The 22,361-nt window shown below is 36.6% G+C and overlaps 1 pseudogene; it reads right to left on the reverse strand.

Annotated features, from left to right (window-relative positions):
- Positions 1–2,642: 2,642 nt before the first annotated feature.
- Positions 2,643–22,361, reverse strand: part of LOC140633123 (E3 UFM1-protein ligase 1-like) — a 29,469-nt pseudogene continuing 9,750 nt past the window's right edge.

The raw sequence follows: 22,361 nt of genomic DNA on the forward strand, positions 1-22,361 counted from the left end.
ATTGTTACATGTATCAATAGCTCTTTTATTATTAATAGTATTCCATTGTATGAATGCACCACAGTTTGTTTATCCAGACATCAGGCTAAAGGGGTATGAGTAGCTTTCAGGCTTGGTGATTATGAATAAAGCTGCTTTTTTAATGTAAAGTTTTATACATTCACGTAAAGGTTTTGATGTGAATATAATTTTTATTTCTCTTGGGTGAATACCTATGAGTGAAACTGCTGGATCATATGGCAAATGTACCTTTTATAAGGAACTAGCAAGTTGATTTTCAAAGTAGTTATACCTGTACCATTTTTCATTCCCAACAGCACTCTATAAGTTCTTCCTCATCTTTGCCAGCACTGGGTGTGCTCTCTGATTTTTTAAACAATAAACCATTGTTTTTCAAAGTACCACAAAATTTAATAGAAACAGGCAACTGCATTTTTTTAAAGAATTTATTTATTTATTCATGAGAGACACAGAAAGAGAGGCAGAGACACAGGCAGAGGGAGAAGCAGGCTCCATGCAGGAAGCTCCATCTTGGGACCCCGGGATCATGACCTGAGCCAAAGGCAGATGCTCAACCACTGAGCCACCGAGGTGTCCCAGGCAACTGTATTTTTAATAACATTCTTAAATCTGCCCATCAAAATCATAGTAATGATTTAAGAATTTTTATTTTATTGGTAAAATTAAGATTTTTTACATAAAAAATCAGCCAAATGACTTTATTTTCAAATAAAGACAATAAAAACTGGTTTTATTTACTGTGGAAAAATAACAACCATTTTTGATAAATGAAAAAGTATGGTTTTCTTTTTATTTGTTTGGCTGTCTTTCATATTTTCATTCTTACAAGTTAAGAAAGTCATAATGATTTTGTTTGCTTCATTGTCTATGATCTAGTTTGACACAAATGGGATTACTTTGGTATCTGCTGAAACATAAGTGATAAGGTTCTTAAAGATTTAATAGAACATTAAGTTGGGTGTTCAATATTTTGAAAGCTGAATAAACTATTTGGAGTTTGTGGTCACAAAGGATTTGTCATTTTTCTTCCTTTGCCCACATGAAAATACATTAATGGAAAAACATTTTAAAATTTATGTTACATTCCTATTAACTTTAATGATAACACTTAGTTAGCAATTATATTAATTTCTTTCACTCAGTATTAATTCTTTATCTAGAATTAGAGTAGAGGTAGACTGATCATTTGTATTCAAACATTCTGAAACAGAAAGTTTTAAAAGCCATATAAGGAATTATATAAAATTGTACTTTAATGATATTTGAGATTTAACTTACTATTAGATTCAAAATAAGTCTCTTTTTAAAGATTGACTGATTGATTAATTTGGGAGAGAGAGCAGGTAAGTAAGCATGAGTGGGAGGGGCACACCGAGAGGGAGACAGAATCTCAAGCGGACTCTGAGCTGAGTGTTGAGCCTGACTCAGGCCTCGATCACACGGTCCTGAGATCATGACCTGAGCCGAAACCAAGAGTTAGACCCTCAACCAGCTGAGCACTGAGGCACTCCCAAAATAAATTTCTTTTTGATATAGAATAAATTGTTGCTTAAAGCCTATTTTATTGAAATTATTGCTTGAAGGAACTATCTTAGGTACTTGTAACAACTAATAGTCTTCAGAAAACAAGAATACCTATTTTCTTATACGGATTTTCATTTTTGGGAAAAAAAAAAAAACTTCCAGTGACATCAGTGTACTTCTAGATCCTCTTACAACAAAGAATTAGGTGCCCGAGTGACTACTGATATAAAACATAAAATTTAGAAATGCAAATTGGGTTAAATAAAATACTTATATTACATTTTGTTATTTTAATAATAAAATGCAACTTTCATCTATAAGAAGTAACTCAGTTTTTCCTCTCACTCTTGTTAGCATCTTGTTTTAGAATAGAGCAAGAAATGGATGGGCCTCTCTGGTGTTCCTCTGTACCTATGAAGGCATCCCTGAAACCCCCAACCACATAAAAGTGGGTGAGATGGGAAGCTGTCTACCTGCCAGAAATAAGAGCAAGGGCTTTAGTAATAAAAAACAAAATGGGGAAGGCCTGGGTGGTTCAGTCAGTAAAGTGTCTGCCTTTAGTTCAGGTCCTGATTCCAGAGTCCTGGGATCTAGCGCCCGTGAGATACTTTCCCTCACTCCTCTGAGAATAATCTCTCTCTCAAATAAATAATTAAAGGTATTTAAAATAAATTTTGCAAATTTTTATATTTTAAGTTTGAGGTATTCTCTATTAATTTTAAAATACATGGTTTTCATTTTTGACACAAAAGGAATTTTTTTCTTTTTTTAAAAAAATATGACCACATTTCAAGTTTCTGTTGAATATGTATGTAAATATAGTAATATCACTTGAAATTTAACAATATAACAAATGAGTCCTTTTCTAGAGAGGAAAGATATCAGAAAATCTGTTTTTCATTCAGCATCTGAAAATAAAAATAAACCTGAAATTATAAGTTTTAGAATTATAATGTAAAAAAGAAATTTTCCATGGTTGAACCCAATTTACAAAAAATTCACATTTTTATAAGATTTACCATTGAATACAACAATACTGTTTATTTTTTTAAAGATTTTATTTATGTATTCATTAGAGACACACAGAGAGAGGCAGAGACACAGGCAGAGGGAGAAGCAGGCTCCCTATGGGGACCCCAATGCAGTACTTGATCTTGGGACCCCAGGATCACGACATGAGCCAAAGGCAGGCACTCAACCACTGAGCCACCCAGGTGCCTGTACAACACCACTGTTTAAGCCAGATTGTGGAGACTAGGGATTCTGAAGTGAACACTCCTTGGTAACCACTCATCTTAAACCTTGGGGAAAAGTGTTTACAACATGACAAAAGCAAATTAAGATCATTACTCCTCTGTCAGAGATGATTTCCCGGATTTGAGAACAAGTTCTTAATGGGTGAAGAAAGTTCTTGAAGCTCTTGATGGGTAGTACTAGTGATATCTTCTTGTTCTTTGTCTAATTCATCACTCCAAGGATCATCTCCCTAGTCTTCTTGTTTTGACTAACTAAATGCTTTACAACCAAACCCTGATACTTTACCAGAAGCATATTCTAATCCTCTGGGATTTTCCTGTTTAGAAGAGTGGTGATCTGGGAAACACATCTTCCAGTTGCACGGAGCATACTGAGGGCAGAGAACTGAAACAGGGCTCAGTGTGAGCTGCAGAACCAGAGCAGGATCTTCTTACGAGTCCTTGATTGTACGCTTTCTACTAGTTCCAGAGGCAGAAGAACACACCACCTCGAGATAAATTTTACTAAGAAGTTTTGTCAAGCACTCAGCAAGTTCAGAAACAAACTCCTCAGGGGCATCTTGCATGTGTTTTCTTTAAAAGTCTTCAATCTCAACCTGGAGCATAAAAGTGATCTCTGGTTTCTTCTTACTGGTGTGAGATGACTCATCCTCATGATCATCATCTTTTCTTCCCTTCTTCTAGATGTTTTTTAAGCTTTGCACTCTCTGGCATTGCCACCACCATCTCCTCCCACACTTCCACTGCTCTCTGTTGCTTTTCTCTTTCGTTCATCTTTTTTATCCTTTTTACTCATATGAATGCTTTCTAAGATGGAGACCTGTTTCAGGTCTTCTTCCCTGATTAAAGGAATAGGATTATTTTCAAATTCCTTTTCAGTTTTTTGGTGCGTCAGTTCACTGAACAGTTCTGTGCTTATCAATAACTATTGATAAGTTTTCCGCTGACTGCAACAGTGTCACTAAAGCCTGCGCCGCACCCTGCTCACTGAATGCTCTCATTACCAGTGGAAGCAACACAGCAGCATCTTCAACTGATGAAGATGTGGGCAACAGAGGTACAATATTAACCATGTTCCAGAGCTCAAGGCTCCCTCTGCTGATGCTTCCACGAGATCCTCAGGTCCATGACCAACACACACTGCTTTCAAAACACAAGAGCTATGTAGCCTTTTATCTTCTCTTTATGTAGATCACAGCACCCAGGAATCCAAGTCTGGACATTCTGCCTGAAAAAGGACTCTGCCCAAGCACTCTGTTCTGGAGTAAATGTCAGGGACAAACACCACCGTGTCCGTCTCTCACCAACCACACTGCCTCATAAATGTCCACTATTAACAAGCTTCCCAAGCACGGAGTAGAACAGCTGCTCTTGACATCCAGATTTTGAAATCAGAGAATTCACTGCTGTAGCCAGAATGGTCCGTGGATGGTGCATGCTTTATGTCAGGCTACAAAAGCTTCAGTAAATATTACTCCTCTGTTGTAAGATAAATGTGTTCATTAATAATTCAACCTAGCCACTGAGTTAGTGCTGGTGTCAGAAAGTTCTCCTGGAAGATCATAGTTCTGATATGGTGACATGACCACTTACTTTCCTGCTAATTATCATTTACCTCTTCTGCTAATCAATGCAAGTAGTTCTCATTTATCAGTTGTCCCAACACTAGCTGAACATGTTTTTTTCTGATTTAACAGTGCCACTAGTTCTATTTTCATTATCAGTCAGATCCACAGTGATCACCTGTTGCAGATCAACAATGTTTACTTGACCACCTCAGACATATAGTTCATCTCTCACTTCTTCACTAATTTGGGCTGGAGTAATATATTCTTTCCCATCAAGTTTGTGAACTACTTCTAGCTGTTTCAGAGCAATCAACTTATTCACAATTTCAACACAGTTCCACTCTGACAACCTCTGCATGGCTTCGGCAGATCTCCTAGCAAGTGTCCTTTCCTTACTCACCCAGCTGCCAAAGAACTGACCACATGTCAACCTAAAAAATAAACTATTCTAATAAATCAGTAGTGATTCAATATATATGCATTTCCCTAATGACTAAGGATGCTGAGCATCTTGTCAACTGTATACCTTCTTTGATGAAATGTCCATTCAAATCTTTTGCCAATTTGTTTTTTGAGTTGTTTTCCTATAGTTGAGTTTTGAGAGTTCTTTATATATTCTGGACACTACTTATCTGTCAGATTTGTGATTTGCAAACATTTCTCCCAGTCTGTGCCTTGTATTTTCCTCCTTTTAAAAGCATAGTTTTCAGTTTTGATAAAATCTGATTTATCCATTTTCCTGTGGATCTTATTTTAGTTGTCATATCTAAGAACTCTTTTCCCAACTCAAAGTCACAAAGATTTTCTTATATGCTTTCTTCTCGATGTTTTATACTTTATTTATTTTTTAAATGTTTTATACTTTAATGTTTGACATTTAGGTTGATGATCCATTCTGAATTAATTTTCATATGAGGTATGAATTATGGACCGACTTTTTTTTTTTTTGCATATGGACATCCAACCTTTTGAGCACTATTTGTTGAAAAGACTATCCTTTCTCTAACTACTTTTGCATATCTTTTTCAAAGATGGGTCTATACTGGGTTCTCCATTTTGTTCAGTCTGTTTGCCTATCTTTTCACCAGTACAACACTGTCTTAATGGTAGTAATTTTTCTTTGATTTCCGAATTGTTTTGACTCCTCCCATTCATTTGCCTGTCAGCTTGTCAATATCTAAAAAGAAAAAAAATTCCTAATGGGATTTTGACTGGGATTGTATTGGATCTATCAATAAATTTGGGAACAATTGACATTATAACACCACCGTGGAACTCCCAATCCACAAACAAGGTACTTGTATCCATTTATTTATGTTTTCTTTAGGTCAGGTAAGGGTCCAACTTCATTTTTTTTTTGCATATAGATATCCAGTTTTCCCAACGTTAGCTGAAAAGTATCTCCTTTCCCCCATCTACTGGTCATGGTACTCTTGTCCAAAATAAATGAACCATAAATATGAGGATTTATTTTTCAGACTTTATTCTATTCCATTGCTGTATATGTCTGTCTTCATGCCATAGTTCTGATTACTATAGCTTTGCAGTAAGTTTTGAAATCAGAAAGTGTGAGTCTTCCAGTTCTGTTCTTTTTCAAGGACAAAACCCTATTCAGGGTTACTTGAGATTCCCTATGACGTTTAGAATAATAGATCTGTCAATTTCTGCGAAGAGAAAAGAGACCATCACTGGGATTTTGATAAGGTTTGAATTGAAGCTGTAGATTTCTTTGGGAAACATTGACATCTTAACAATATGAAGTCTTCCACTTCATGAATACAGGATGTTTTTTGCACTTATTTGGGTCTTTCACTTCTTTCAGCAACATTTTATAGTTTTCAGTGCACAAGTCTTTTATTACCTTGGTTAGATTTTTTTCCTTAAAAATTTTATTCTTTTTGATCCTATTATAAATGGAATTTTCTTAATTTCCTTTCAGATTGTCTATTGTCAGTGCATAGAAATGCACTATTGTGATGTCTATCTGTAATATCTTTGTCTCTGCGTATGCTGCTGTGTATCTGGGAAAATAAGAGTGTTCCTGGTAAAAATTCTTCTCAAATTTGGGCAACTTATCAACATTCAACTTCTTTAACTAGTTTGTCCCCAGGGTTTTCAAGATTTTATTATCTTGCTTAAACACACTGGATAGAACTTTCAGGGTAATGTTTTATGTAAATTTTAATACTATAAATTTTTTATTTGCTCTATAATTTGGGGGAAAACAGTCAGTATTTCACCTAAGCATGATGCTAGATATAGTTTATCTATTGAGATGACCATAAATTTTTCTTTCTTCTTTACTCTAATTTTAAAAAATATTTCATTTATTTATTCATGAGAGACACAGAAAGAGAGAGAGAGGCAGAGGCACAGGCAGAGGGAGAAGCAGGCTCCATGCAGGGAGCCCGATGTGGGACTCAACCCAGGACTCCAGGATCACGACCTGGGACGAAGACAGGCGCTAAACCGCTGAGCCACCCAGGGATCCCTACTCTAATTTTTTTTTTTTAAGATTTTATTTATTCATTCATGATAGACATAGAGAGAGAGAGAGAGAGAGAGGCAGAGACACGGGCAGAGGGAGAAGCAGGCTCCATGCTGGGAGCCCGACGCAGAACTCGATCCCGGGACTCCAGGACGGCGCTCTGGGCCAAAGGCATGCGCTTAACCTCCGAGCCATCCAAGAGATCCCCCTTACTCTAATTTTTTAATGTAAAACCAACATTGCATTTCTGGTATAGACATCATTTAGCCATAGTGCATTATAGTCACTTAGTGTATCATACTTTTTATTTATGACTGAATTCAATTTGCCAATATTTATATTTTTATATGGGAAATTTTCACGTACAGGAATGGTTTATTACACTCCTTTATCTAAACTCATTGGCCAGAACTGAGACCAAACTTAATAGCAAGGGAACTAGAAAATGTGGACAAATGGCTAGTTCTGCCACAGAAGTTAAGAGATAGGAGGATAGCAATGAGAAGGTCCTTTGTATATCTAATTAACCTCATTAGGAGGAAGGAGCATACAAGGATATCAAAGAGAGACTATTTGGCTAGAAGTTGTTGAGAATTTTCCAGAATTGATCAAAATACATGAATCCACAGATTTGAGAATACAATATATTCCAAAAGAGAACAAATTTAAGAAAAATTCATGCATAAACCTGTTATGATAGACTACAGAACATCTAAAACAAATGGAAAGACAGGAATTAGAGGGAAAAACAAATCAATCAGAAAGGATTGGCAATATGACTAACAACAATTTTTCAGTAGTAACACCAGATACTAAAATACCATAGAATGTCTTCAAAATGCTGAGAGAATATAACCATAATACTCCAGAATTAAGCAAAATCATCCTTCAGAATTATGGTAAAATAAAGATACTTTCCGAGAGTCAAACAATGATAGGATTCTATCAAGAAATCTATACAATGAAAGATGGAAAACTGAAGCATTTCTGAAGTGCAAGCAGGAATGTAGAATAAGTAAAATTGTAAACATTTACATAAATAAATACCACCTATCTAAAATATAAGGTTAATTTGTAGGATTAAATAAGAAACAGGCCTAAAATACTGGGTAACAAGAGTATAAGTTGGAGAAGAATAAACAAAGTTTAAGTGTTTTATGTCGTTTGGGAGAGTTTAGATTTTGGCAAATTAAATATACATGATAAAATTGTAACAGTAACCACTAAAAGAATAGAAAAATTATATAAATGCCAGAGTAGATAAAATCAAATTAAACTTAAAAACAAAGAACATATACTCAATTTTTAAAGGAGAAAAGTAAAAAGAACAGAAGAAGTACAAAAACAAAATAATGGAAACAAGTGTAAATATAATAGATAATCATAATAAATGACTTTGGACTAACTAAATTCAGCAGTAAGTAACCAGATAATGAGATTGAAAAAAAATATATAGCTGTCTACAGGTAGCATACTTAAAACACAGGGACACAGGAATATTGAAAGTAAAAGAATGGAAAATCATATACCAGTATAATACCATTAAAAAAATTAATTAATTTTTTAAAGATGAAAGAAAACTGAGGTGGCCATACTAACATTAGACAAAACACACTAGAACAGTAAGTTTCAGTAGAGACAAAAGAGTCATTTTAAAGGTAAATTTTGTATAATATTTCTAAAGTTTAAGCAAACTAAAAAATGTCATCAAAATACATAAAAAGCTTCTGTTTTTCAGACTGTCATACAAGGAACTTGGAAGTCATTGCCTCAACCTAACAACAAGTAAAAAAGACTGAAAAATCACCGACTCTTCTTAGATCTGTCTGAACAGTGAGACCACACCAAACTGCTGTCCCCCTAAACCTAGAGAGAAAGACAAATCAAATATAGAAAATTACAACTTACTAGAACAGAAACATCCACAAGAACTAGTACCAGGATTTAGAAAAAATTTAAACTTATAACTGATGAATTGCTGGGGGCTCAGTGTGGACAAGTCTGAGAATTTAAAACTGTAGGTATCCAGTCATCGAAGACCCTCTACATCTTGGTGATTTTTTTTACCTCCAGGAGCCCTACAGGTTCTCATACTTAATATCAGAGAGAAAACAAAACAACACAAAACAAAATAAACAAACAAACAAAAAACCCTTCCTGTTTCTGACAGAGAGAAGAGAAAAATAATCATTTTGAAGTACCTCAGAGCATTTTGTTTTTCATAAGATCTGCCCTCAAAAGAAACTTTTAACACAGGCTAACCTTTTGGGAATTTTATCTGAGCTTAACCAACCTTGAGGAAGGAAAATACCCAACTCCACCTGGCTCTAGCCTTCCTATGTGAGACAATAGAAAAATCCAAATTGAGGGACACCTAGATGGATCAGTGGTTGAAGGTCTTGGTTCAGGGTGTGGTCCTGGAGTCCTGGGATCAAGCCCCACATCGGGCTCCCTGCATGGAGCCTATTTCTCCCTGTGCCTATGTCTCTGCCTCTCTCTCTCTCTGTCTCTCATGAATAAATAAATAAAATCTTAAAAAAAAAAAAAAAAAGAAAACTCCAAATTGAGCCATCCTATAGTATTCCATGTGGGGGATGCAAAATACACAACTCCAGCCTTCTCAGGCCAGCCTGTTCCATCTAGGGTGGGAAGGGAAATCTGAGAACCACTTGTAAAGTTCACAGCCCAGGGTTACAGGTTCAATAAAAGACTAAGACCTAACCACAGGATTCTAGAACATTTTTCCTCCTACACTTTATCACTACGTTACTAAAGGACTATTTATGACTGTTCCTTTTACTCAGTACATCATGGCTGGCTTTCAACAAAATAGTACAAGGCATACTAACAGGCAAGAAACAGTTTTGATAAGTTCACAGTTATCCTTCATAAAAATTCTTAGCAAGCTAGGAATACAAGGGAACTTCCTTAACCTGATAAAAAGCATTATCTTGCCTGATAAGGTATAATTCAGTTGGAAATATAATTTTATATAAAATAATTTTATAAAAGCAACAAAAAATGTAACATACATATTGCAAAATACTATAAAAACCCTGGATGGAGAAAATTATTTTTTTATTGAAATAGTAGTGGCACCTGCGTAATTCAGTTGGTTGACTGCCTTCAGCTTGGGTCATGATCCTAGGGTCCTGGGATCAAGTCCCACATCGGGCTCCCTGCTTAGAAGGGAGCCTGCTTCTCCCTCTCCTTCTGCCATTCCGAAACCCTGCTTGTGCTCTCATGGACTTTCTCTCTCAATTAAATAAATAATATCTTTTAAAAAAATAAATAGAAAAGTTACATAGATACACACTGTTCTTGGATGGAAAGGCTCAACATCGGAAAGATGTCAATGATTCTCCCAACTCATACATAGATTCAATGCAATTCTGACAAAAATCCTCTCAGGGCTTTTTATGGGATTTGACATGATCCTTAAAATTATATGCAAGAGCAAAGGGCTGAAAAGAGTAAAAACTTGAAGAATAAGAAGTTATGGGAATATAATTCGGACTTACTTTTTGATATTTGATTGCTGAAAGGCTCACTCCACCTTCTTCCCTTGTGTTCCACATCTGGACAACCTGATAAGAAAAACTGGGCACTCCCTCCTTTGCTGGCAGGAGATTCAAACAAGGCATGCCCCTTTCCTAGCCACCACAGCCCTATCCCTATCCACAATAAAAAACAGAGGTCAATCTCCTTTCCTTACTCTTGAAAGCCACTTTGGACCTGCTTGGGAGGCCTGCCCCGCTCTCCTCAAAGATCTCAGATAGGTAAGTAATAAATCTTGTTATACCTTCTTAGAATGTGTGTGTGGCATCTTCTGTCTGGACATCTGAACTGAACTTTAGATGAGGAGTGTCTATCCACCTCTGCAGGTGACCAAACAGGGAGGATACCTGATGATACATTAAGATGTACTGCAAGACATCCAGATGAGGGTCTCTGCATCAATGATTCTGTTGCGTAGGAACCATTGCTTCTGGAGTTGTGCAATGTGGTCCTGGGTAAAAGGGGGTAGACAGGGACCTGATTACATAGAGTTTTGAAAGTAAAGGTAAGGAGTTTGGATTTTACTTTCAAAGTGATGAGAAGCCAATGGGGAGTTTTAAACAGGGAAGAAAGATGATCTGCTTTAAACTTTTTAGAGATTCATCTAAAAGTTATAGACTGAATTGTGTTTCCCCTCAAATTTATATATTGAAGCCCTAACTCTCAAGGTGACTATATTTGATTAAGTCCTTTAGGGATGTAATTAGGGTTAAATTAAATGAGGTCATGAGGGTGAGGACCTAATCTGAGAGGATTATAAGAAGATGGAAAAACACCAGAGATCAACCTCTCTCCACAATGTGAGGACACAGTGAGAAGGCAGGCATCTATAAGCCAGGAAAAGAGCTCTCATCAGAAACCAGTCCTGATGGCATCTTGATCTTGGACTCTGAATTAATTAAATTTCTCTTGTCTGAGCTGCCTGGTCTATGGTATTATGTTATGGCAGCCCTAGTAGATGAACATACTAACAAATTACTATTGTTGTTAGGTGGAAAATGGTAAATCAATATTGGAAGTGAGTAGAGAAGTAAGAAGATGACTAGCTTGAGCTAGGGCATAAGCAGTAGGGATGAGGGGAAGCATACACATCTGGGTTACGGGTTATCCTCTGCAGAAGAGCCTACAGGACATACCAAGGGACTGGAGCTAGAGGATAAGAAAACTAAAGGAAATCAAATTCTAGATATATATGCAAGCAAATAAATCAGGCCAACTTTTCATTTTTAGTTTGGACTTTAAGAAAAAATCATTTGGCTATAAAACAGAAATAAGCTTGAAGAGGAATAAGAAGATATTTTCAGATGGAAACAACAATGAGGTTATATAGGTACTAAATTATCATTTTTTAGTATAATGTAATGCATTTTTTAATAATATAACAGAATCCTTCAATCTTAGAGTACATTAGGGCAATAGCACCTGAAAGAGATATAAGCCATCTCCCTCTAACTCCCAAAATAAGGCCTCAACTATGTTTCTTCCACATAGTAACCAGTGTTTTATTTCCTCAGAATGTACATTCTGACACAGGTCTATATTGCTCTTAAGTCACTTAGACACATATGAGAATAATTATCACTTTAATGAATTTCCAGAAATCTCTGTGAGGCTATTACTTGGGAGCCTAATGACAGCTCTAAATTTGCTGTTATATTTTCAGGGACTACCAGCCCTTTTTAAAAGTAATTAATTAATTAATTAATTTTTAAAGATTTTGTTTATTTATTAGACAGAGAGAGGCAGAGACATAGGCAGGGGGGGAAGCAGGCTCCCTGCTGGGAGCCTGATGTGGGACTTGATCCCAGGACCCCAGGATCACATCCTGAGCCAAAGGCGGATGCTCAACCACTGAGCAATTCAGGTACCCCATATCAGCCCTTTTAAGAATAATATTTCTTGGGGTGTCTAGGTGGTTTAGCCAGTTAAATGTCCAACTTCTGGTTTCGGCTCAGGTCATGATCTCTCAGTCATGAGAGACACTCTTAAATGAAGCAATCTGTTTTTCTCCTGTTATATGTCTGACTTGGCTCAAAATGAATTCACTCATCCATCCATGCATCACGCTAAAACTACCCAATTAAAATTGGAATAATAGCTTCAATTTATCCATATACTGAAATTATGGATTCTGATCTATTGACCAAAATCCAGCCTTACTGTCTGCCAAAAAGGTAAGCTGTCCAAAAGCACAAAATACCATTCAGCAGGGATATACTATGTTACAACTCTTATTAGCAAATATTCTGTTACATTCATTTCTAAAATTTTCCTATCAAAGACTAATTATGTAAATAATTTTCTTAATCGCAACCATAAATACTTCATCATTTAATATTTATGTCAGGAAATATACATCATAATAAATATTATGTCAAAAATGCATTATGACTTATCAAAACAGGACCAAGTATTATTACCTTAATAATATATGAAGCATTGCTTTTTTCTGGTATTATACCTAGAGGATATATGATCTTGTTATCCTAACAGCCACTTACACTGGCAAAATGAAGACAATATCCACCATCATTCTGGTATTCTTTTTCCATATCAATGTTAGTGAGGCATCAAATTTCTACTTCTCCATCACTGAAGGCTAAAGCCTCCTTCCATTTAAATAAGCAGTCTAATCTAAAGCAACTTTCAGGGAGAGAGGTCAAGTTTAGATCTGATGCACAAAATTATTTTGATTAAACCTGAAAATACATATAAAATGCCCAAATTTAGGAGTTTCCTGCTACTTAAATTAATGCTTTTAGATCAAAGCATCTTATTTTTTAAAGTGAACTTAAAACCACATTTCCAGCTGTTCTGTTTCCAGGTCAGTAATTAGAATGCCTGATGAAGCTCTCTTTCCTTCCCACTGTAACTGCTGTAGTTAATTTATTAGTTCATAATGGCCAAGTACACACAACAGGTATTTTCTTGAGAAATGAAAAATAGCTTACTGGCAATGAATACTTATCAAGACATTCAAAACTAATTTTGTTCTCTTACTCTTAAAGAAGAAAAAAGACAGGGGCACCTGGGTGGCTCAGTCAGTTAAGTGCTCGACTCTTGATCTTAGCTCAGGTCTATCTCAGGAGTGTGAATTCAAGCCCTGCGTTGGGCTACATGTGAGACATGGAGCCTACTTAAAAAAGAGAGAGAGAGAGAGAAATGAGACAAAAAATGGCTTTATTCATTAAGATCAGCTAAAGCACTATTATTTTATACTATGCCAAAAAAAGACTGCAATGTCTTTTCAATTAACATATTTCTCATCATTAAAATGATTTTTTAAAGGCCAAAGAAATACTTTTGTCTTGAACAATTATAAGGTTATCAGTATGTCTAGTTTATAGAGTAATTGGTAAAAACCCAAGTTTACTAATAAAATCCAAATTTAATAGGTGAAAAACTTAAAACTCTAGCCCATTATGTGACTTTTATAAATGCATAAATTTTAATTACTGACTTCTTCTTTCAGCCAAGATGGAGTAACAGGGATTGCACTTATTCTCCCACTTAGAATAACTAAAATACCAGATAAACTGTATGGGGAGAAAAATAATGAAAAAAATAAGTTTTTATTACTTCAGACCTAAAAGAAAAAAAGAAGTGAGCTCTGAGAAATGGGAAAGAAATGAAGTGAGCCCTGTGTTTTTCCCAGCCTACTGCCTTGAGAGTTTCCAGCTGTAGTTCTAGGAAGGGGAAGCCAGGCAGAAACATGAGGACTTCCTGAATCAAGGCACTACAGTTTGCATATACTTAGGATGTTGGCACACAGACACTATATAGTTGGATCTTTTTAAAAAGATTTTATTTATTGATTCATGAGAGACACACAGAGAGAGGCAGAGACACAGGCAGAGGAAGAATTATACTCCCTGCGGGTACTCGATCCCAGGACCCCGGGATTATGCCCTGAGCCGAAGGTAGATGCTCAACCACTGAGCCACCCAAGTGTCCCTATATAGTTGGATCTTGTTTCTTAATTCATTCTGCCATCTCTGCCTTTTAATTTTCATTTAAAGCAATAAAAGTACTTATTTCTGCCACTTTTGCATTTGCTTCATATGTCATATTGTTTTTTCAATTCCTTCATTACTGCCTTCTTTTGTGTTCATTTGTTCTAGGGTACAATTTTTATTGTATTCTTACTTGCTTTTCTGTACACCTTTTAGTTATTTTCTTCATGGTTATCCTGAAGTTTAAAATTAGTATTTTAAAATATAACTGTCTAGTTTGAATTTACATCAGTTTAGCCTCAATAGTAGAAGAGTAGCTTCAATCCTGCTCTTCTATAGACTTGTCCCCTATATATTGTAATTGTCACAAATTACATCTTTAAACGTTGTGTGCCCATGACATGGCTTTATAAATATTATTTTATATGTTTGTCTTAAATAATATAAAAAATAAAATCAGGATTACAAATAAAAAATGTAACAACACTGGCTTTACTTATTGCTCATGTAGTTAACCTATGTTGGTGTCCTTTACTTATTCATATGACTTTGAGTTATGTCTGGTAATCCTTTCATTTAAGTCTGAACTTTTCACTTAGCATTTCTTGTAGGGCAGGTCTACAGATGACTACCTGAGCTTTTGTTTATCTAGGAAAGTACTATTTCTCCTTCTTCATTTTTGAAGGATAGTTTTGCCAGATATAGTATTCTTATTGACAGACTTTTTTCTTTCAACACTTTAAATTAATTAGCCACTACCTCTAGGTCTCCACCATTTCTGGTAAGAAATTAGTGGTTAACCTGAATTGAGGACTCCATCTACACAACAGGTCACTTTTTTTCTTGGTAAATTCAAGACTGTCTTGGGCTTTGATGGTTTAATGTAATATGTCTTGGTGTGCAAATCTCTTTGAGTTTATCCTACCCAGAGTTTGCTGACCTTCTTGGATGCATACATTCATCTTTTACCAAGATGGGGAAATTTTCAACCATTATTTCTTCACATATTCTTTCTGCCCCTTTCACCTTCTCCTCTCCTCTTTGGCTTTTTATTATGTGTAGGTTGGTAAGCATAGTAAGTTTCCACAAGTCAGTCAGATTCTATCTCCTGGGTTTTTGTTTTGTTTTGTGTGTTTCTTTTTTTTTTTCCTGCTTCTAGACGGGATGATCTCAACCGACCCATCTTCAAATTCACGGATTCTTTCTCCTTCCTGATCAAATCTATTGCTATGCCCTTCTGGAGAATTTTTTTTTTTAATTGTTATAATATTTAGCTCAAAAATTAGTTGATTCCTGTTTATGGTTTTTATTTCTTTGATATCCTCTACTTAGTAAGACCTTTCTCTTGGTTCCCTTTACTTTGTTGTCTGTGATTTTCTTTATCTCTTTCAGCATGTGTAAGATGATTTAAAGTCTTTGGTAAGGGATCCCTGGGTGGCGTAGTGGTTTGGCGCCTGCCTTTGGCCCAGGGCGCGATCCTGGAGACCCGGGATCGAATCCCACATCGGGCTCCCGGTGCATGGAGCCTGCTTCTCCCTCTGCCTGTGTCTCTGCCTCTCTCTCTCTCTCTGTGTGTGACTATCATAAATAAAATAAAATAAAATAAAAAAATAAAGTCTTTGGTAAGTACAATGCCTGCTTCCCTAAGGACAATTGCTGTTAATTTTTCTTCCTAATAATGGGTGATACTTTGTTTCTTTACATGCCTCATAATTTTTCGAACATGAACATTCTGAATATTATAATGTGGTAACTGAAAATCAGATTCTTCTCCTTCCCCAGGATTTAGTGTTACTATTTTTTGGAGGGATTTTTTTGGCTTGTTTAGTGACTTCTAAAACTGATTTTGTAAAGACTATAGTCTTTGTCATTAGTCACTTTAATCTCTGTTATATAAGCTTATTGGTCACCTAGAGACTTGACAGAGATATCTATGACTTAGCCAGTAATCATCATCCTTATCTTCATCATCTCCCAATCTTTGCAGATTGACTCTGTTTGGACATTCCTTCAATTCTTAGGCAAGCTGTATACAACTCTTTGTTTCCTGCTTCTGTGAAGCCTAAAGGTCATCCAGAGATGAAGTTTCAGGATCTGTTCAGGTCTTTTTTTTTTTTTTTTTTTTTTTAACATTTTCAAAATTTATTTATTCATGAGAGAGAGAAAGAGAGAGAGGCAGAGACACACAGGTAGAGGGAGAAGTAGGCTCCATGCAGGCAGCCCGATGTGAGACTCAATCCCGGAACTCCAGGATCATGCCCTGGGCTGAAGGTAGGCCCTAAATCACTGAGCCACCCAGGCATCCCTCTGCTCAGGTCTTTAATGAGCAAGCTTCCAGTCCTGTGCATCTGTGTGACTTTTGTATATCTGAGAGCTTTTCATTGCTCTTACATCCCTCCATATTCCCTTTCCCAGTCTTTTCCCCCTGGAATTTTCAGTGTATCTATTGTTTACGCTGTTATCTCTTGCCCCAGGCAGTTGTAGCTAGTATATTTCCTATTAAGTGTTTTGATAAATGCTTCCAAGTCTCTGAATCTGATAAAGTTCTGAGGAAAATAAATGAAAGTCAAGCCCTTGAGATGATTCTTCAAGGAATCACTGAACAAGTCAAAACATATAACACAACTCTTTGAAAAATAGGGTCCATATTACTCCCTCTGAACCAGGAAGCTACATTAAGAGTGCAGGCTGCTGTTTTCATAGCCACTGCCAAGTAGAAAACTAAAAAATGGTAAGCAAGTAAATTAAAATGTCACAGAGCTCTTTTACTGAAATCCATTAGCTTCCTTTCTTATGCATCCTACAGTACATTGCATGAAGTTTTTGTTAGATTGCAAACTTTCAGAAAAGTTGCTTCTGAAAGTTTTCTCTAGCTTAATCACTGTTTCAGGAAAGAGATGGAGTTTTGGAGTTCCCTACTAAACCATCTTAATGATGATTGATCAGGAGTAATGTCACTCATGGACAACTGATTTTTGACAAAGGTATGAAGTCAATTTGATGGATATCTGTATACAAAACAATGAATTTCAATCCAGACTCTATACAATATATAAAAACCAAGTCAAAATGAAACATAAACTAAATTTAAAATATAAAATAACAAAACATGTAAAAGAAAACAAGTGAGAAAATCTGTTTCCTTGGATTAGGCAAAGATTACTTACCTATGACTCCAAGAATATGATCCATAAAGGAAATATTTGTAAATTGGACCTCTTCAAAATTTAAAACTTCTGCTCTTCAAAAGATACTGTTACAGAGTTTAGGGAGTTATGTTAGCAACATGATGGGGTAAGACATTCCTCCTTTTTATCACCCGTTTTAATTAAAGAACTGAACATCCTTCCATTAACAAAAGTACCTTTGTGGGGATTTTTTGACCAAGTACTTTATTCCAAGAGACTCTTTAGAAATCTCATGTCTGAGTGCAGCCCAGCCTGTAAGATATAGACAAGCCTCTGTATGGGCTACAGAACCATGGAGCCAGTCAAACTGCAAAGACCCCTCTCATTGCTGTCAGCATAAAAACTAGGTGAGTGCTGTCCTGGGCAGGCACTGATGCATAAGAGAGAATCTGCAAAATTCCAGTCTTCCCAAAGTGGGGCTCTAGGACACCACGGGGGCGGGGGGGGGGGGGGGGGGGGTTGGGGGAGGGGAGGAGGCTGGGGCCAGCAGGTGGGGTGGGAAGAGGGGAAGAAGACAAAGAGAAAGAAGTAGACAAAGAGGAGGAAGAAGACAAAGAAGAGGAAGGAGAGGAAGAGGAAGAAGAAGATGAAGACAAAGAAGAAAAAAGAAAAATACGAATTTGGTTGTATTTTGGTTGCAGTGGAGATAGTAAGAGAAACTTTCCCAGTGCCATCCCCTCTCTCAAAGAAACACTGACATGGACTGATTTATCAGGAAGTTATCTGTCCTACAAGGAAATAGGGAAGTGGTGAGTGACAGCTGAACTATATACCAGTTAGATGGCACTGAGCTGAAAAAAAAAAACAAACAAAACAAAACAAAAAAAAAAACAGTTCTCTCCATCAACACCCACAGTACTAAGGTGGGAGCTCTACAGTGGGGAGAGGGAGCATAATGAGAAATAGGCAGATATGAATTTCAAGTAATATTGATTGTGCTTAGCAGAAAGTCCATTCAAAAGCCTCTAGAAGTACCACACCTGGAGATCTCTTTATTTGGTCCAGGGGCACCCCATGCATGAAGTGCAAAACCCACACCTACCCTCACTCTGGTACCTGCTCTTTGTGTATGACCAGGAGTCCACCTGGGAGAACAAGGTCCAGTACACAGGGAGCTAGTTAAGAAAACAGGCCAAGGTTGGTGGGCAAGGGGCAGACCACAAACTTGAACTATAGTGCCACCTGATGGAAAAGGAGAAAGGTTTCCAAATCCAGCTGAGTGAATTATAAGAACCAGAGCAGACACAAAAGCTTAAAAATTCATCCACAGGAAGGAACAATAAAAGTGAGTCAGATACACTTTCACAGAGACAGAGAAGAAGAAAGAAAGAAAAAAACCTCAGATAATAACAGCATAGAACATAACACTCCGTCTGCTGAAGGATAGGGGCAAAGAGTTAAAGGTGTCTGCTATTTCCAATGTAAAAGCATTAGGACATAAGCACATAAGGATAGCACATAACTACAAAGAATATGAAAATACGGCATCACAAAAAATTATAATTCTCAAGCAAACAAATTCAATGACAAAAGATTGTGATCTGATAAATAATTCAAAATAGTTGTGATGCTCTTGAATGAAATACTTCCACTTAGATATTTGGACTTCCTTCTGTTATAAACCTTCAATTAATATCTTTCTCCTCCCGAAAAACTGTAAGTTCTGTGCCAGCAGAAGCCATGTTGCTTTTGTCATCATTATATGAACCAGCACCTACAACAACTGTGATGCATAGAAATGTAAAATTAAAAAACTGAAATTATTTTTAAATATACATATGGATATATTATTAAAATTGATTTCACTTTTTTCTCTTGTATTTTTAAGGTGGCTATTAGAAAATATTAAAGGAAGTTTGGTAGGGGGGAATGAGTGAAATAGGTGATGGGAATTAAGGAGTATGCTTGTTGTGATGAGCATTGAGTGATATATGGAAAGGTTGAATCACTATATTGTACACCTGAAACTAATATAATACTGTATGTTAACTATACTGGAATTAAGATTTAAAAAATAAAAATAAATTTAAAAAAGAAAATATTAAGTAACAATTATTTTTAAAGGTTATGAAGAAATAACAAGCTATAAGAAAACTCTAAAAAACAATTCAATGAAATCAGGAATAAAGTATATTAATAAAATGATTTATTAAAAAAAGATATTGAAATTATTGGGGAAAAACCAAATAGCAATTCTGGAACTGAAAAATTCAATGAATGAGATGATAAATCTAATACAGAGTGCCTGTAGCAAGGCAGACCAGAAGGAAGAAAGAATAAATGACTTCGAGAATAGGAATTTTGAAATAACACAAATATAATAATAATTTGGGTTCCAGAAGGAGAAGAGAGGGGAAGTGGGCAGAGAGTCTATTTAAAGAAATAACAGCTGAGGGGACTTCTGGGGATGATGGCAGAGTAGAAGGATTCTAAACTCACCCTCTCCCACAAATACAACCAGATAACACCCACATCAGTGTAAATAACCCAGAAAGCAGCCTAAAGATGGGCAGAACATATTCTCCACAGCTAAATGTAGAGAAGAGGCCACATCTTAGAGGGTAGGAAGGATGGAGATGTGGTGGGGAGCTAAAGAGGTCCATGGGACCATCTGCAGGAGGGAGGGATATTACAGGCTCAGAGACAGTAGGAGAGCAACCCCATACCAGGCACCCCAAGCACAGGCATCCCACATGGGGAAGACAAATCCCCATAACATTTGCCTTTGAAAACCACAGGAGCCTAATAATAAGTGGGGCTTAACATCTGGAACTTTAAAATCAGTGGGTTCAGCTCTGGGAGGGCTGTGAAGTCAGAGTCTCTGCCCTTGAAGAGACAGCACAAAAAACAGTCCTATGAAGATATAGTATTAGAAGCAGCAGTTTGAAAAGCACCTGAGTTATATGGGAAGGATATTTATTTACTAATCTTAGAATGTGTGCTGGAGGAGCAAGAATCTTTGGGAGACTTCTTTAAGAATGAAAGAGCTGATGGGTGTCATTTCCCTCCCCTCCCTCACTCCATCCTAGATACATGGAACACTTTCCACCTAGCTTGCCAACAGTGTAGCTCATCCCCACATGCTTCTGCAAATCTGCCCCCTCCAACCCTGGAGCTACAGGTCCACACCAATGCACCAGTGCCCACCTTGCTGGAACAGCATACCCCACCACTACATTCTCTTGCAGACTTGCCCTCTCCAATACTCCCTTAGCTAGAACCCATCCAAAGCAGTGCCACAAGCTTGGCAGTGTACAAGTAGCCTTGACAGGGGCCAGCACCACTCCAAAGTGACTTCTGCCCTGGGGAGAGCGAAAGAAAACCACATATATCAGTCCAACTTTGGTCCTAGTAGTGGACTAGGGGCAGACTATAGGACCTGCCCTCCAGTGAAAGGTTTTCAAGGGACAACACAAGGAAAATGCTTTGCAGGTCAGTGCTACTGCATCATTGGCAAACACCTGGTTTGACCCAACTCAAGCCTAAGGTGACCCAGACAGGCCCACTAATGACATAAGGACCAAACACTGCCCATAACAGGCAAAGAGAGCCATTGGCAGGTGACTGAACTGAAGGCAATTGCAGCTCAGCCACACACTGGGCACATGCTATACACATAGGAGATACCCCTGACAGACCAAGTTCTCGTGAAGGGGACATTCCACTGTAGGGCACTACAAGAACTCTTCATAAAGCCACTACTTTCAAAAGCAGGAGATATAGCTCTCTTTCCTAGCACATAGAAACAGACACAGAGATTTAGATGGAATGAGGATACAGGAATATGTCTCAAATGAAATCACAGCAAGAAAGCAAAATGAAATGGATATAAGTAATATAACTGATAGGGAATTTAAAATAATTTACAAATGGTCATAAAGATACTGGGCTTGAGAAAAGAATGGAGACCTCAGTGAGAGCCTAAATAAAGAGGTAGAAAACATTAAAAAAAATCAAAGATGAAGAACTCAATAACTGAAATTAAAAATACACTAGATGGAATAAATAGTAGACTAAAGAAAGCAGAAGAACCATAGTGGCCTGGAGGACAGAGTAATGGAAAGCAATCAAGCTGCGCAGTGAAGAGAAAAAAATAATAATAATAAATGAAAATAGACTAAGGGAACTCAATGACACTATCAAGCATAATAACATTCATATTATTAAGGGTCCTAGAAGGAGAAGAGAGAGCAAAGGGGGCAGATAATTTATATGAAGAAATAATAACTGAAAATTTCCCTAAACTGAGGAAGGAAATAGAAATCCAGATACAGGAATCACAGAGAGCCCCCAATAAAATCCATACTAAGGCAGTCCACACCAAAAAAAAAAAAAAAAAAAAAAAAAAAAAAAAAAAAAAACATAGTAATTAAACTGGCAAAAAGTAGTGATAAAGAGAGAATTTTAAAAGCAGCAAAAGAAAATAGTTATATACAAGGGAAACCCCGTAACGCTATCAGCTGATTTTTCAGCAGAAACTTTGCAGGCCAGAAGGGAGGGCCATAATATATTCAAAATGCTGAAAGAGAAAAACCTGAAGCGAAGAATACTCTAATCAGTAAAGCGATCATTCAGAATAGAAGGAGAGATACAGAATTTCCCAGACAAACAGAAGTTAAAGGAATTCATCACCACTAAACCAGCCTTATAAGAAATGTTGAAAGGAACTCTTTGAGTGAAAAGGAAAGACCATAGCAGGAGTAAGAAAAATAGAAATAAGAAAAGCAGTAAAAAGGAAAAAAAAGTAAGTAGATCTATAAAAATCAGTCAAGGGATTCACAAAATAAAAAGATGTAAAATATAAT

The sequence above is a fragment of the Canis lupus genome, chromosome 5 (genome assembly GCF_048164855.1).
Source record: "Canis lupus baileyi chromosome 5, mCanLup2.hap1, whole genome shotgun sequence".
In the NCBI taxonomy this organism is placed as follows: Eukaryota; Metazoa; Chordata; class Mammalia; order Carnivora; family Canidae; genus Canis; species Canis lupus.